This window comes from Diadema antillarum, unplaced genomic scaffold (assembly GCF_040938485.1).
Source record: "Diadema antillarum isolate AM-2024a unplaced genomic scaffold, OU_Dant_1.0 seq00001966_RagTag, whole genome shotgun sequence".
Lineage (NCBI taxonomy): Eukaryota > Metazoa > Echinodermata > Echinoidea > Diadematoida > Diadematidae > Diadema > Diadema antillarum.
This window is the reverse complement of record NW_027272625.1, coordinates 55,478-70,000: the sequence shown is the minus strand read 5'-3', so window position 1 is coordinate 70,000 and position 14,523 is coordinate 55,478. Positions and strand designations below refer to the sequence as shown.

General features: G+C 37.8%; 1 long non-coding RNA gene across 1 annotated transcript; it reads right to left on the bottom strand.

The window, feature by feature from the left end:
• Positions 1 to 11,159: 11,159 nt before the first annotated feature.
• LOC139713436 (uncharacterized) lies at positions 11,160 to 14,231 on the bottom strand. Its single transcript, XR_011709640.1, has 3 exons — positions 14,161 to 14,231; positions 12,303 to 12,365; positions 11,160 to 11,484 (listed from the first exon to the last, which is right to left on the bottom strand). It is a non-coding gene; the product is annotated as an uncharacterized lncRNA (long non-coding RNA).
• Between the last annotated feature and the right edge of the window lie 292 nt (positions 14,232 to 14,523).

Genomic DNA, 14,523 nt, shown 5'->3' with positions numbered 1-14,523 from the left:
CAGTCATGCATATCGTTTGCTTTAGAAGTCTATATAAAGGCAATTTGATACAGCATCATGCACAGTGTCGTAACCCATTCAGATCTAAAAGTTTACTCAATAAGCTCATGATCTATTACCGAATGTTGTACTATCCTCGCGTTCACACATGCCTTTCAAACCGACAGAGAAGCAACTTCCAAAGTAGATTATGTTACATGAACTGCAATTCGTAATGTCTTCTAGTACTATTTAAACATATTTTTGTAGTCTCGTTCTATACCTCGTTCTGTTTTGTTTGCTTTGCTTCATGTGGTGTTGTTTGTTTTGTTTTGTTTTGTCCTCTGTCTTAGTATGTTTTATAATTCTCTCCATGTTCCCTTGATGTTATTCGTAATTTTTGTTAATTTCAATATTTTGTGCTTGTTTTAATATGTTTCGTTCTCTCTGTGCTCCTTTTATCATTTGATATTTTAATGTTTAAATTGCAATATGTGTATGATTTGTTTTCAAGGGTACATTCTATTTTAAGAAGCCTGTGGCTTTCTCAGAACTGTATCTGCTACATTTTGTAAACATTTTATATCGAAACGATTTTTATTACTGAATAAATGTATGAATTGAATGAATGAATGTATATACCCGATGTTAAAACACATTCGATCTGAATTGTATTTAGCATTGTCGAGATAAACGTGGTCCCTGAGTTAGCTGTCGAACTTAATGCAATTTTGAAAGCACTTCCTGATAGCAGGAGGTGTACACTATGCCAGTTGATTATCACTTCAAACGAAAATAAATGTTATTATAGTGTCACTTAAGTTTACCTTGCTGTAATTTGTACCCCGCGAGAGATTTTCTTGTGGTTAAGGTTTAGCTTCCGTTTAAGCTATAATCTCTTCCTGTCCAAAACATCGTTGGTGTACGCTACAAAATGAAAGCACCTCACAGATGAAGATGTGACATTATAATGATTATTTGTGAAGAGTTAGCGCGCGGTCTTAGGACAGAACAAAATCTAAAGTCTATCTAATGTTTGAATAGCATCCATACCACCAGTCTATGCATTTTGCAATGACATTTCTTGTTATTTCCTAAAACCTATAAAAAATAGTCATTCGTCTTGAATATTAAATCTTTTTAATGGGTCATCCCAAAGTATGCCTTGGATTATCGCATCTATAGAACAGAAAGCTCTTTTTTATGAATACGGTGCAGGCATTCATCCGTTAGAATAAACACGGTTATATGTTATTCCTGCTTGGTTGTAACGCACTTTGTTATAACAAAAGAAAACTGCTGAAACGAGGACTTTATGTTACAATGGGAGTCGCCTGTATTAAGTGTGGAAAGAGTGTTCGTTGTTGATATCGACGACGCTAAAATCTTACAGGTAGGCCTATCTGATATCACATGATGATAGTGATACAAATATTTTGTGGTTGCAGCTGATATGTTCTTCACTTATTATCCCTTTAACTGGTAAGAACAGATTGGGTAGAATATATTGCTATAGGGAAAGAAAAGGGGAATCCCCCAAACAAGACAACAATACACTCCCCGTGAAAAAGCAAGCAAATACCAGTAAGATCACGATCTGTGTACCCGTATAGTGTTTATGGCGCCAATACTCGCTGTGCACAGTCTCAAAAAAAAAAAAAAAAATCATAAGCATACATTTGAGCTTGATATCTGTATGCTACGTGAGTGTCAAAAATTGAACATCAAAAATAGGGAAATAATTGAACGTGGATTACTAATGATAAAACGAATGTTGTTAAATTACAGGATTGCTCGAATTATTTTCACTTTTTTCCTCAAATTTGATCTTCAGAGACTACCAACGTCACAGTGACTGGACAAGAATGAGCAAAATGAGCTAAAGACACTGGAGTCTTCGTTTCTTCACCGAAGATCGGTTTAATTGTAGCACCTGCAGCTCATGACGATTGATGACTGGAATTTACATGAAAACTGCAGGTTAAAGGTATGGTATTTGTGAAGGTGAGTATTGGCCTTTTCACTTTTGTGAGAAACCAAGTAAAGACTTATGAAATAATACAAAGCATATCATTCTAAGAGGAAGTCAAGGTTTGTTAGATGGGTTTTGGAATGGCTTAGACATCCAAAAAAAAAAGAGTAAAACAAAGCGATCCTAATGTAAGATGGATCCCGCCTTTTCTTAAGAATGCTCTGTTTTTGGATATCTCACTCATTTCAAAACCAAATCCGTAATAAACCTTGAATCCCTCTTGGAATTGGATGCTCTTTCATATTTCATAACAAGTTTCTTATTATCTCAACAACAACAACAACAACAACAACAACAACAACAACAACAACAAGAAAAGATGTAAGAAACTTGAAGTTAGGTCTCAACAAAAATTATACGATCCCTTTAACGCGCATGATATTTACCCTCTTGTTATTTTGCATTCACAAAAAAGTTTAGTTATAATGCCATCAAGATTTCATCTTCTCCCAAATTCATATAACTGCTTTAGATATTCATCTGGACTCTTTCTTCGCAGTTGTACGATTGTATCTCACAAAAAGAAGAAGGTAAAGGCAAATGTAACATGATATCTACTATAAAGTCTAATTTATAACCGATGATCTCGGAAAAAAAAATCAGTATTGACAATTGATATCACATCAATATTTAAATTATGGGTTTGAATTCAATAATAATACGATTCTTTGATCGATATGAGGTTTCTATGGTACTGGTTATCTTTTCAATTCAAAATTTCCAGCATTTCCAGGATTAGAGTTCTCTCCTTTCGACTGAAAAAGAAAAAAAAAACTTTGGATCGAGGAAGCCATACCATCTAATGCATAATTATGTATCATAATGGGAAGAACTTAAAACATAAATTATACTTAACCTGCTTGCTATCTTATTTCCATTATGGCTGATGTACACACACAGGTTGACCAAATCAGCAAATGCATACAATGTGTATGTTTGTATATTTTTACAAAATACATAAACGTTTTTCTTTGAAAATCAGCTCATGCAGTATTTTGAGATGCAGGTTGTCATAAGCAGAACAAGCAATTTTTGAAGAACATAAGCGCTAAATGTGGTAGGATATTGCAGCGTGTATCATCAAAGGTAGAATACACATGTATTTTTTATGACTGTATACAAAAGCATGCCATCACCAACCACAACACATATTTCAAGAGCATGGTTGCAATTAGTCTGGATTCAAGGCATTTATCTGATCAGCAAATAGGTCATGACGACAATTATGACTTTCTCTCTCTCTGTTTCGAGTTTGAAGAGCGTTACACATTAAAACCGTCGAAAATGGCTGCACATTGCAGTGTGATTTGGCAAAGTACCATTCGTTGCATTTTACATGGGCATACGTATATAGATTAAGCACAGACGCCAATGAACAATCACAAAACAAGTGCTATTATTATTGAACGAGTCCACTATCAGCTCAGAGTATGATTTTATGACTATGATAGAAGCCAACAGTTTGCACACTACTACCTGTTGGAGATTCCGAAGACAACGGAACCGACGTTACTCCATTTGAGGTCGGTTTAACTGTCGTACCAGCTAAGTAAACTGGTGAATTAAAAAAAAAAACCACACACACACATAGCATGTCTTTTTTACGATTGCATAACAGCATGACATCACCAACCACAAGGCGTATTTCAAGAGCATGGTTGCAATTAGTCTGGATTCAAGGCATTTATCTGATCAGCTATAATGCCATGACGAAAAACATGACTTTCTCTCTTTGTTTCGAGTTTGAAGAGCGTTACACGTGAAACCCGTCGTAAATGACTTCTCATTACAATTTGATTTGGCAAAGTACCATTCCTCGCATTTTACATTGCGTATAAAGATTAAGCATATCATAAACGTCAATGAACAGTTACAAAAACAAATGCAGTATCATTAGATAACCGATTTCATTATCACCTCTGAGTATGCTTTTAAGTACTTTATGGTCACTACGGAATCTAAGACAAATAATGAAGGCCAACAGCTGGCACACTCCTACCTGTTGGAGATTTCGACGACATCGGAACCGACGTTACTCCATTTGAGGTCGGTTTGACTGTCGTACCAGCTGAATAAATTGGTGATTAAAAATCAAACACACACGGCAAAGACAGTTTAAGGTTCCATGAACAATATTGAATACATTTAGATAAATAAGTAAATTCAGTCCCTTTTACAAGGAAAAAGAAATAAAGTCAGTAGCTAAATTTTGTTAATTTGTCTGTCCGAATACTATACGTAAATATCAGTGTCACAGGCATTCCACCGTTTTCATAAAATTGTGTTTTAACTGTTTCCATGTTTGACGTAATAATTATTTATTATATTAGGCCTATCTTTCTCTTATATTTCATGCACTCAACATAATCTGTTGTACTTTCTTATTTTCTCAAACTCTTGCGCTTCAGTCATAGTAATGGCCGTAATGTACTTACTGCCTGGAACAAAATTTCTTGCAGCTGTGGTGTTTCCAAGATAGTTTCCACTCACACAGAGGTACTCCGTATCAAAATTGGGTGTTGCCCTGGTGAAAGTTGAAGCTGTTGAAACTGGAGATGGATTGTCAGTGACGTTTTCGTAGATATAGAACATAGTGACAAATGGGTTTGGTTGGTCAGCTGACGGGATGGTGCAGGTCACAGTGAGCATCGTGGTAGTTGTGTCGTCACAGAAGCCAACTGTCATGATATCAGCATTTGGTGGGACTACAAGGCAACAGTAATTTTCTCTATCAATTTCTGTGACATGTTTTATCATTGTCAATCTATTCACTAAAACGTTAGATGAACCATTTTTAAAGATTTTTTTTTGTACAACTATCATTTTTTTAAAGTTCTTTTGTTGCTTGTTTCCTGTTTGTGAATATCCTTTTCTTCCAATACTATTATTGATAGTAGAACACAATAGTTCAAATGAGATTTCAAACTGTTTCAATTTTCCCAAAGACAAACTCTCTAGATCTATTATAAGTTATTTGCCTTCCACTATAAGTTCGTAATTATGGAGAAATAATAGCAGTTTCAGACGGCACTTCCTCGCCAAAATCGGAAAACGGCTCTCGATCTAATTCATGATAATGATATGCAGAGACGTCATAAGTATAGGAAACAGCAGCCCTGGCCCGCATCGACCGACCTAATGTGTATACACTATCCTTGAGAATCGCACTTGAAAGATGTTACTGCTATGGGAGGATTATTTTTTGGCAAACATAAGCAGTTTTAGTATGATGTGTTCCAATTTCTACAGTACGTTTAGGAAAGCATATTCTTCAAAAGGGACCACCATACCAGATTCATAAAATCATTTGATGGTAAACTAGGACCCCGTTTACAGTGCGAGGCTCGGCCGAGCCCGGCTTTTTCTCAGTGTAAACGCAAACTGGGCCAAATGCGCTGCCAATTTTAGTCTGGCTTCCAAACCCTCTGTCTGTATATGTCACTATTCAGGATATTAACCCCCTCAACGTCGAAAACTAGTATAGTTTAAGGTGGTTTTGTCCTGCAAAGGATTTTTTCCTTCGGCAAAGGCCTTTGCCAGAACGGCGACTTTTTCGCCACGGAATTCAGTTGGCAAAGGGTCTGAAAACCATAATACCAAATTGCGTTTGTTTACAAGCAGAGCGCCACTACGACAAAATATTGAAAGGTTCGAATCAAAAGCGCGGCCGAGCCCTGCAGTGTAAACGGACAAAATTGCGGGGCTCGGCCTCGCAATTGAGGCTGGGCTCGGCCGCGGCTCGGCCGCGGTTCGGCCCAGCCCCGCACTGTAAACGGGGTCTGAGAACAAGGCAGAAAAATTCAGACGTGTTCTGGCTTAATATTTTTTTTCAATGATTGATAGTGCAACCCGACGAGTGCGGCCGAGTTGGTGTCATGCGGAATGCCAAGTATGTGCGTGCAGAACATTCTTTGGTATGCTGTGAACACTTCAAAGATGAATGTATTGATTAATCTGTGGCCATGAAGAGAAGACGGGTTTCTCTTGTCGATTTAAGTTAAAACTTTTTTTTTTTCAGTTACAACAATCAAACACGGCAGCTACGCAGCGGCCACACTGACCATCCCGGATTGTTTTGCCAACATGGCAGTCCCCGGATGACGCCGGATGCTCTTGACCTCCAAAAAAGTTGCCTCCCGGATGTCCAAGGATGCCCAAGGCGTCAACTCGGATCTCTCCCGGATCACCCCGGATCTGATCCGGGGTGATCCGGCATGTCTTTGTGACTGGGGTTTTACGTTCTAATTGTTGAAGAGTCGGCCTCAGGCGCATCTGCAGTTGAGCATGAAGCTGCACCAGGGCGTACCGCAGCACTCCACTACTACCGGCTTATACTCGTACCAGATCTGTTAGTAGCAGAACCGGGCTTGGTGATGTAGTTCGTTGTGTAGGACATACGATTGTTGGTGCTTTAATTCATTTAATTGACTTGTTACTGAAAATAGTTTTAACTAAAATCGACAAGGGAAACCAATTTCATTTTATGGTCACAGATTTATCAATACATTGTACATTCATGTTTGAAACGCTCCGAGCATAATTTACCCAAGAATGTTTGGCCACACGCGAATATTTCATTCCGCACGAAACGTACTCGGCCACGCGTCATGTTCGCCTGGTTGCACTGTCAATAGGGGGAAAAGTCAGAACACGTCTTTTCGAAAACTATAATTCCCTAAACCTACTATAGAAATCGGAACATATCACACTAAAACTGCATTAATTTGCCAAACAATAATCCTCCCAGTAACATCTTGCATGTGCAATTTCTCACGGATAGTGTTTACACATTTAACTCGGTCGATGCATGCCAAATGTGTTCCTAGTTATTCGTCTCTGCTTAAAATTACATCGGAATCCGTTTTACGATTTTGGCGAGGAAGCGCTCTCTGAAACTGATATGTTTTTCTTGTTGTTTCTTCATAATTATGTATATAATATGCGACCCTGCATCACAAAACCAACAAAAAGTCGCCAAACATGGATTTTTAGTTCAGAACAGATTCTGAAAATGATATATGACTCAATTCAAATTGACTCTTCTAACCTATCCTAAAATTGGAAAGAAAGCGCACACTCCAGAAAAGTGTGAACTGAGAAAAGACAGGATGTAGACCACAGAGCAACAACAATGAAGGGATTATCAGTTTATACTGTTCAGCATAATCTGGTAAATTAATAATTTCAATCCGGTAAATTAGTTGATTATTTTGGTTAATCTCAATTAAAAATTGAGCATGCTTTATAAATGAATTCTGTTTTGTTAAATGCAAACTTTCCGTCATTTTTTCCGTCATTCTTTCTAAAATTATCAGAGGTGAAAGTGAAGGGTATGGACAGGGTTTTGAAGAAATGAAAAGGGGACTCTGTAAGAAACACCTAATCACACTGCTCTACAAAAAGGTGTTTGAGAAAAACGACCACAAACACAATCTCCTATCCGTTTTATGATCCCAAACTTTAGCATAACGTAGAAGACTTTCATAAGATATGAAAAACTCAAGATTTGCTAGGTTAACCCATTTCACCAATTTTCAGTCCTCACACACAATCAGTGCGTGTGACTTTTTGTTGATTTTGTAATGCACGGTCACATACCGTGAAAGACGAATGTTTTATGCCAGATCAGGAAAGTTTTCTTTCGAAAAATTGAAACATTTTGAAATTCAAATACATTTGCAATACCTCTTTAACAACTTATTTGTCCAGTCAAATGATTGTTTACACTACCCTGTATTTCTAAAGCATGACATTCAGCTATGACAACGAATATTTAATTGCTTTTTGACATTTCAAACGTTTTTTTGATTTTGGCGTAAATTATGACCGCAAAATTAATGTGAGAGTATGGATTGAGGGGGGAGTGACAATTGCAAAATATTACAACGCAACCATCATATAAATTGTTTTCCTTATAAAGTGAGAAATAAAAGCAAAAAAAGAGCAATGAGCAGAAATGAAGAAATATAATATTTTTGTAAGAACATTGATGTCGCGTTTGGACTTACAGTGAACATTGAGAGAAGCGATGCTGTCTTGCTGATTAAGACTGGTCAATTGATGGCCAGTGGTCTCACATCGTAGAGACTGCCTGTAATTATCCTTTGTTGGCACGAAGGCAAACGTGCTTGTTGTATCAGTCAAATCTGAATTATCGGCATTTTGAGCACTTGTTGTTACTATCCCAGTAGTCTGTAGATCGCCTCCCAGATTCCAGTTGATGTCTACTACTGGTCGGCTTCCCACAGCTGTGCACACTGCCTCGTATGTTTCTCCAGTGATCAGAGTAGAATTCAACGTTAATGATAAAGTTGGTGCCACTGTTTAAGAGTTGAAACACACACACACACACAAATATTAGAAGCAAACACAAGTTGACATATGCAAATACAAGCACATGTCACACACACCCACACACCCACACACATACTAAGAAAGTGTGATAAATAATAACCAAAAGAAAGAGTGCCCTTTTCTCGCTATTAAAGTGTGTATCCTTAGCAGATTAACTTTCTTATCTTTTTGTTTCGTCAACACATCTCGATGTGATATCTTTGGGCATAATGCGGTTGTTGCCTACTAAAGGTATTAGCCCACATTTGCAAACCCACGAAAATCAAAACTGCATAAAACAGGTCCAATATGACTTCAAGCACAAGTTATAACAGCAACATACCTCACCTGTTGCTCTTTGTCTATACCATTCGATAAAAAGAGAGAAAATCATCGTTTTAAAATCAATTTTCAAACCGGGTCAACCCGACCCAAAATCGAATTACGAGCGCGGGCTAGCTACGTGTATGTAACTTACACATGATTGTATCGCATGCATGTAGTACGTACGTGGACCGGAGCTAGCGAGCGTTATACGCATGCATACGGTGCATTTTCATTTATTTTTATGAAAGTAATGGACTAATTGGAACGAAATTTTGCACAGGTGTTACTGCAATCATACCCAAACTCCATGCTTACTATGAGACCAATTGCTGCAGGTTTACAAATGGGGGCTAATACCTTTAAGACAATGTGAGAATTGAGAAAAGAGTGTTGTCTAAGCAAATACAGTTAAACTCGCCTAAGTCGACATCGCATATGTCGAATAATCGCGCAAGTCGATGATTTTAAAAAGTCCCGATTTTTCCCCATTGACTTACGTGTATTAATTCACTCACAAGTCGAATTTTGTAAGTCGAATACTTGCCTAAGTCGATGAAATTCCAAGAACACTTTCACGGAAAAACCATTAAATTCACTGTGCCTAAGTCGAATAAGATTTTATTGTGCAATAAATCACTGTCAATCACGAGACGCCAGTTTTTGTTTACATAAGACCTACCCCGACCAGACAGGTGACAAAAAAATGATCTAAAGTATCAAAATTAAAAGCGATTGCATGCGATTGTTGAACTCTCTTCGTGTTTGGAGGTCCGCTGGTACAGCCCTGTCGCGCTAGCGCTACGTACGTACAGCGGCTGGGCTGTGTATAGTCTGTGTATGTTTGCAGTCTGCGCTGTGCAGTGGATGGATGAAGCTGCTGAGTTTTCAAAGCGGAAAGTAGGGGGAAAGTTACGGGCACGGGTAAATCAGAATTACACATCTACATTTCAAGCCTCGGTATGGTAAACTGGAATCAATCACTGCTCAAATATCGTTCATATTCACTTCCCCAAGGTTTAACAAGGGTGTAAAGTAATCGGACCTGTGCCAATACTAATGCACTGTCCATGCAAAGTTAGCCGCGGCCCTGCCGGGCGACCCGTGCTGCGGCACACCTCTCCAGCTCTCGGCTCCAGAGTAGACAACATGTACATTTATACATAATGTACGTGTGGTGTAACTGTTGTTAAGTCGATTTTTTCGACTTACGCACAAGTCGAAAATCGCCTAAGTCGATGTGTTTTGCTCAGTCCCGAGAAGATCGACATATGCGAGTTTAACTGTATATCAAACTAATTTCGGCATGAATGCCAAGTACTGAGTACTTTTTCCTCATGTTTTGATCTGAAACCTTGGATGGCGTCATAATTCTGCTCCACTTGCTGACCGTTGCTGACGGTGCAGTATGGGACAATCATATCATCTCCGGACTAATTGATTCGGGTCATTTCTTGGAAATTCTGCTCTATTTTTTTTTTCGGCTCAGCCGTCAGCGACTTTCGGATCCTTTTGTCATGGCGGGTCACATTTGTATGGTAAAATGCAGCGACCGTCCCTTATTTTTGTCCTTACGAAATGCAACGAATCTTATGTTATCCTGGAAACATAAAAGTATAAGTTAGTGTGGCATAAGTGTTACATCATAATCATTAGAGACATGAGGATGAGACGAATATGCTATATAGATGTCTCGGAAGAAAGTGGGGGGGGGGGGTAGGTTTAATGTTGGTCGTCTTTAGGCCTATATCACGCCATCAATTTATAAATAAATCTACGAATATTCTGTTTTGCACGCCCTACACCTAGAAACTGTTGAGAAGCACCATTAAAACAACTTGCCTCAATTGTTTGTCTTGCAGTGCGAGTTTTATGCAATGATAGAATATCATATTATATGCGTTGTTACGACATTAATGTTGATCACGCACAATATTACAAATAAAAAAATACAAATACCACGGAACACCACGCCACGGTTGAGAGAGACGTGGCATCCCAGCTGGACAGGTATCCTCACTAATAAGGTTTTTTTTTTTTGTTTGAGTGACAGTCTAGCCTTTCAAATAGTCCCTTTGCTACTCCCACTGAACTTTCCTTTTTTTCGGGATATGTCTTTTACAGTTAGTGTTAATTATTGCTTTATTTGTTTTTTATATGTCTTTCTTTTTTCTGGGGAATTTTCAAGACATCTGAACAAAGCATGCATTGCTTGCAATCATATGATTATGACGGGAACTTCCACTACAAGGGTGGGAAAACAAATAATTTCTAATGTGTTTGCATTCAAGTGTGATGTCATATTTAGATGACTTGTATTCTCTTTACATTCTGATAATTCCTTATTCGTTGTTCACTAATTTTATTTTCATTAGTAACATAAATACGTATAAAACTACAGATAATAAGGAGGCACTGGAACATGAAAGATCAGTCACTTTCAGTCCGTCTTGTAATCTAATGCTATCTATAGTAGCAAACTCACCCTCAACAGTAACTTGTGCTGCTGGTGCAGGATTTGCCACCTCATCCGACTGGCAAACGTAACTCCCTTCCTCTGCAATCTGTGTATCAGTGATTGTCAGTGTAGAGGAGGCTGCATCCTCTGATACACTGAAGTCATCATATTTTGTGTTACCAGTTAATTTGGTTCCTCCACCAAACATGGTGACAGACTGACCACCTAAGACTTCAATCCAAGTGAAAACTGATGATGTTCCTCCAATCACTGTACATGTTAACTGTGAATTAGTTCCTCGTTCCACTGCTACTGACGAAGGTCCATCCAGCGTCTGACAATGTGTTACCATTATTACCTGCAAGTAAAGACAAAGAAGAACTTTACTATATCTTACAAGTTTGTGTTTGTTAGTTAAGGCGCATGCTTGTTATATTGGACAGTGTCCGTCTATATTAACTTAAAGCATTACACAGGTCGCTTACTGGTGAATTTCTAAATCATGTTGTTGTTTTAATTTCAATTCAATTCAATCATAGTTTATTTCCAATCATCGAAAATAAAAAAAACATAGTACAAAGTATACATGTGTTGAAATAAGGTTCAAACGTTTTGCAAAAGATTCATGTAATATATATACGAGACAAATTATAGAACAACATATAACATGTACAATATTTAGGAAAAACACTGTATAAATTCTTCGTGGGCGAGCGGAAAATAAATTCGATTATGGAAAATAGTGATCCACTAAAAAGCAAAGCTTGTCGGACGTGGATCGCTAGATAAATAATGAGTAAATTATATACTATTCTATAATAATATACATGTAATTATTCTGAGATACACCGGTTGGGAAAAAAATATAGAATACCAATGCTAGTGCCCGGACACTGCTCACTGAACCACGTGTACCGGGAAAATATGACAAGGACAACACGTTCGTACACACATTCGATTACCCACACGTATGATACACTGTAAGACGCGAGACAGTACCGAGAGGAGAGAAGAATAGACAAAGGAAAGAAAAAAATGGCACTCTATCAAAAATGATTTGCCCAAACCGTAATGACATAAAATCATACCACAATAAATCATAAACAAATCAAACATTATTATTAGATATACAATAATTATAATTTCTCCATTTTTAAATTACACTGTGATACTTACGCTGTGCAGAATCACCGTTGCAACTGAAACGTACATTACATGATGTACCGCCATCGCTGTATTCTGTTTTCCAAACGAAAAAAAAAATAAACAAAACAGTACGAGACTGCTCATGAACGTTTTAAGTAGCAATGACTTTTGCATTGTAACTACAGTAGAGTTGCACATGGTTATTATTTACAATGTAGGCAGTACGAGGTGCTTTATCTCTTGGAAAAAAAAGAAGAGACGCAAGTCTACATTTGTTGCATCAAAATAACATAAGATGGTACGAAAGTGAACAACTTTTTATCATCTTGTAGAATCGGCAAATGCAGTGAGCGATATGCAAATAATTTTTTCTTTATTGTTTGTTTGCTTAACTCTGTATGTGCCACGTTCGCACGCCCGACTCAGTCGACGGCGTGCCAACTTCGCATATCTGCTCAAACGCACAAATCCGCCCAAACCGATCGATAAGTCGCCAAATGCCACAGTACAATGTAGTTTTCTCGCGATTCCGTTCCTCTCGTATATAGCTTGCATTTTAGTGGTGATTGACTAACAAGCAGTGTTTCTTACTGGATTTTCGTGCATTTGCGTGCAAATTCTAAAGATTCTGTCACTGCTTTGTGTGCAACTAACAGTCATACCTTTGAACAGTAATGTAGCAACTGGGCATTTGAAAGAAGAGCAAACATAGATATGTCACACAATTTACATCAATGCAAAGCTTGCCATTTTCTCCACAACTTTGCTCACTGCGGCTGCAATTCAACAGAAATCTATAAAAGTTACTATAGATTTGAAAAGCAGAATGTTTTCTCAAAGCATGACTACATTGGTGTCTCAGAATAATGTGGAACACAGGGGGTTTACACTATGGCATATAAAGAGTTAAATACTTGCAAACATCTACGTAATCCTTTCATTTTTGATATCTTATTGTAGCATGTTACCAGGTTGATCGTAGGGGTTAGACACACTACTCCCTTTGCTTTTTATTTTTGTATAAAAACGAAAACAATCTAAGAAATAAGTCTCGTATTTATGAAGATACATGGAAATCGTTGAAACATCTGAATGCCTAATTTACCTGCAATTTCGTTGCTTAATGTTATTTCACCACTTTTTAATATAATACACAAATCATAAAAGTATACAGCTTTATGATCCAACAATGCTGCGTCACCGTTAAATGCATGGGCCAGACTTTGAATTCAAGGGATTCGAATCAAACGTTGCGGTGTGCAGGCAATTAGCAATATCATGGTTCCTACACTGCAAAAAGTCCGGTGTTAAATACGAAACACCGAGCTGGTGTTAAATTTCTGGTGCTCATTCATGGTGTTAGATTAACACCTCCGGGTGTCATTCAAAATATAAAATTGTTTTTCTTTTCTTAACAATTTCTTAATTACTGCACTTCTTGTTAATTTCGAACTTCAACAAGACGATAAAGAATTTTCTGATAAAGTACTTGATTTTCGAAAAAAATGTGAAAACACATTTACACCACAGTAACACCAGGTGGTGTGGTGTCCTATTGAAGCTGGACGGGTGTTATACCATTGAAATTAACACCGCCAATATCAAATCAACACCATGCGGTGCCATTATTGAATTAACTCTAGCGCAGTGTCAAAAATATCACCAGCCACAGTGTCAAATTAACACCACGAAGTGCCAGGTGAACACTTCTTAACACTATCACAATACATTTTCTACACCTGTGGGTGTGGTCCTCTATTGAAGTTTGACCGGTGTTAGATTTAACACCCATGGTGTTAAATCTAACACCGATGTTTTTACAGTGTATAGAGAACAGAGATACCAGGCAGAATCTTCTTACTGGAGCAAGAAGAAAGTTATAACTTACCTTTGACGACTTATTTGTTGTTGAAAAATTGTCCCACTGAAAAAACCGTACCGCTTCCTTCACGGGTTATATAGTTAAATGAAACACTCCACGAGGAAGCAAAACGTGATCTGAGGCTTAACGAGCTGCACGCAATCGATACAACATAGTGTTTCCAATTATACAGTATAGTCAATACATCGCCCTCTCGTGACGATGAGCCATACAGTGATTTCTGTGGTTGTATTGGGTGGTAGCAGGGGAAAGAAAAGACATTTACATCTTATCAATTATATCGATGTAGATTTTGATTCATCCAGGTAGTATAATGGTAAAAGTGTGTAAATTAAATCTGTTTGACGGGGCTTGTGAAAATCACAGAGA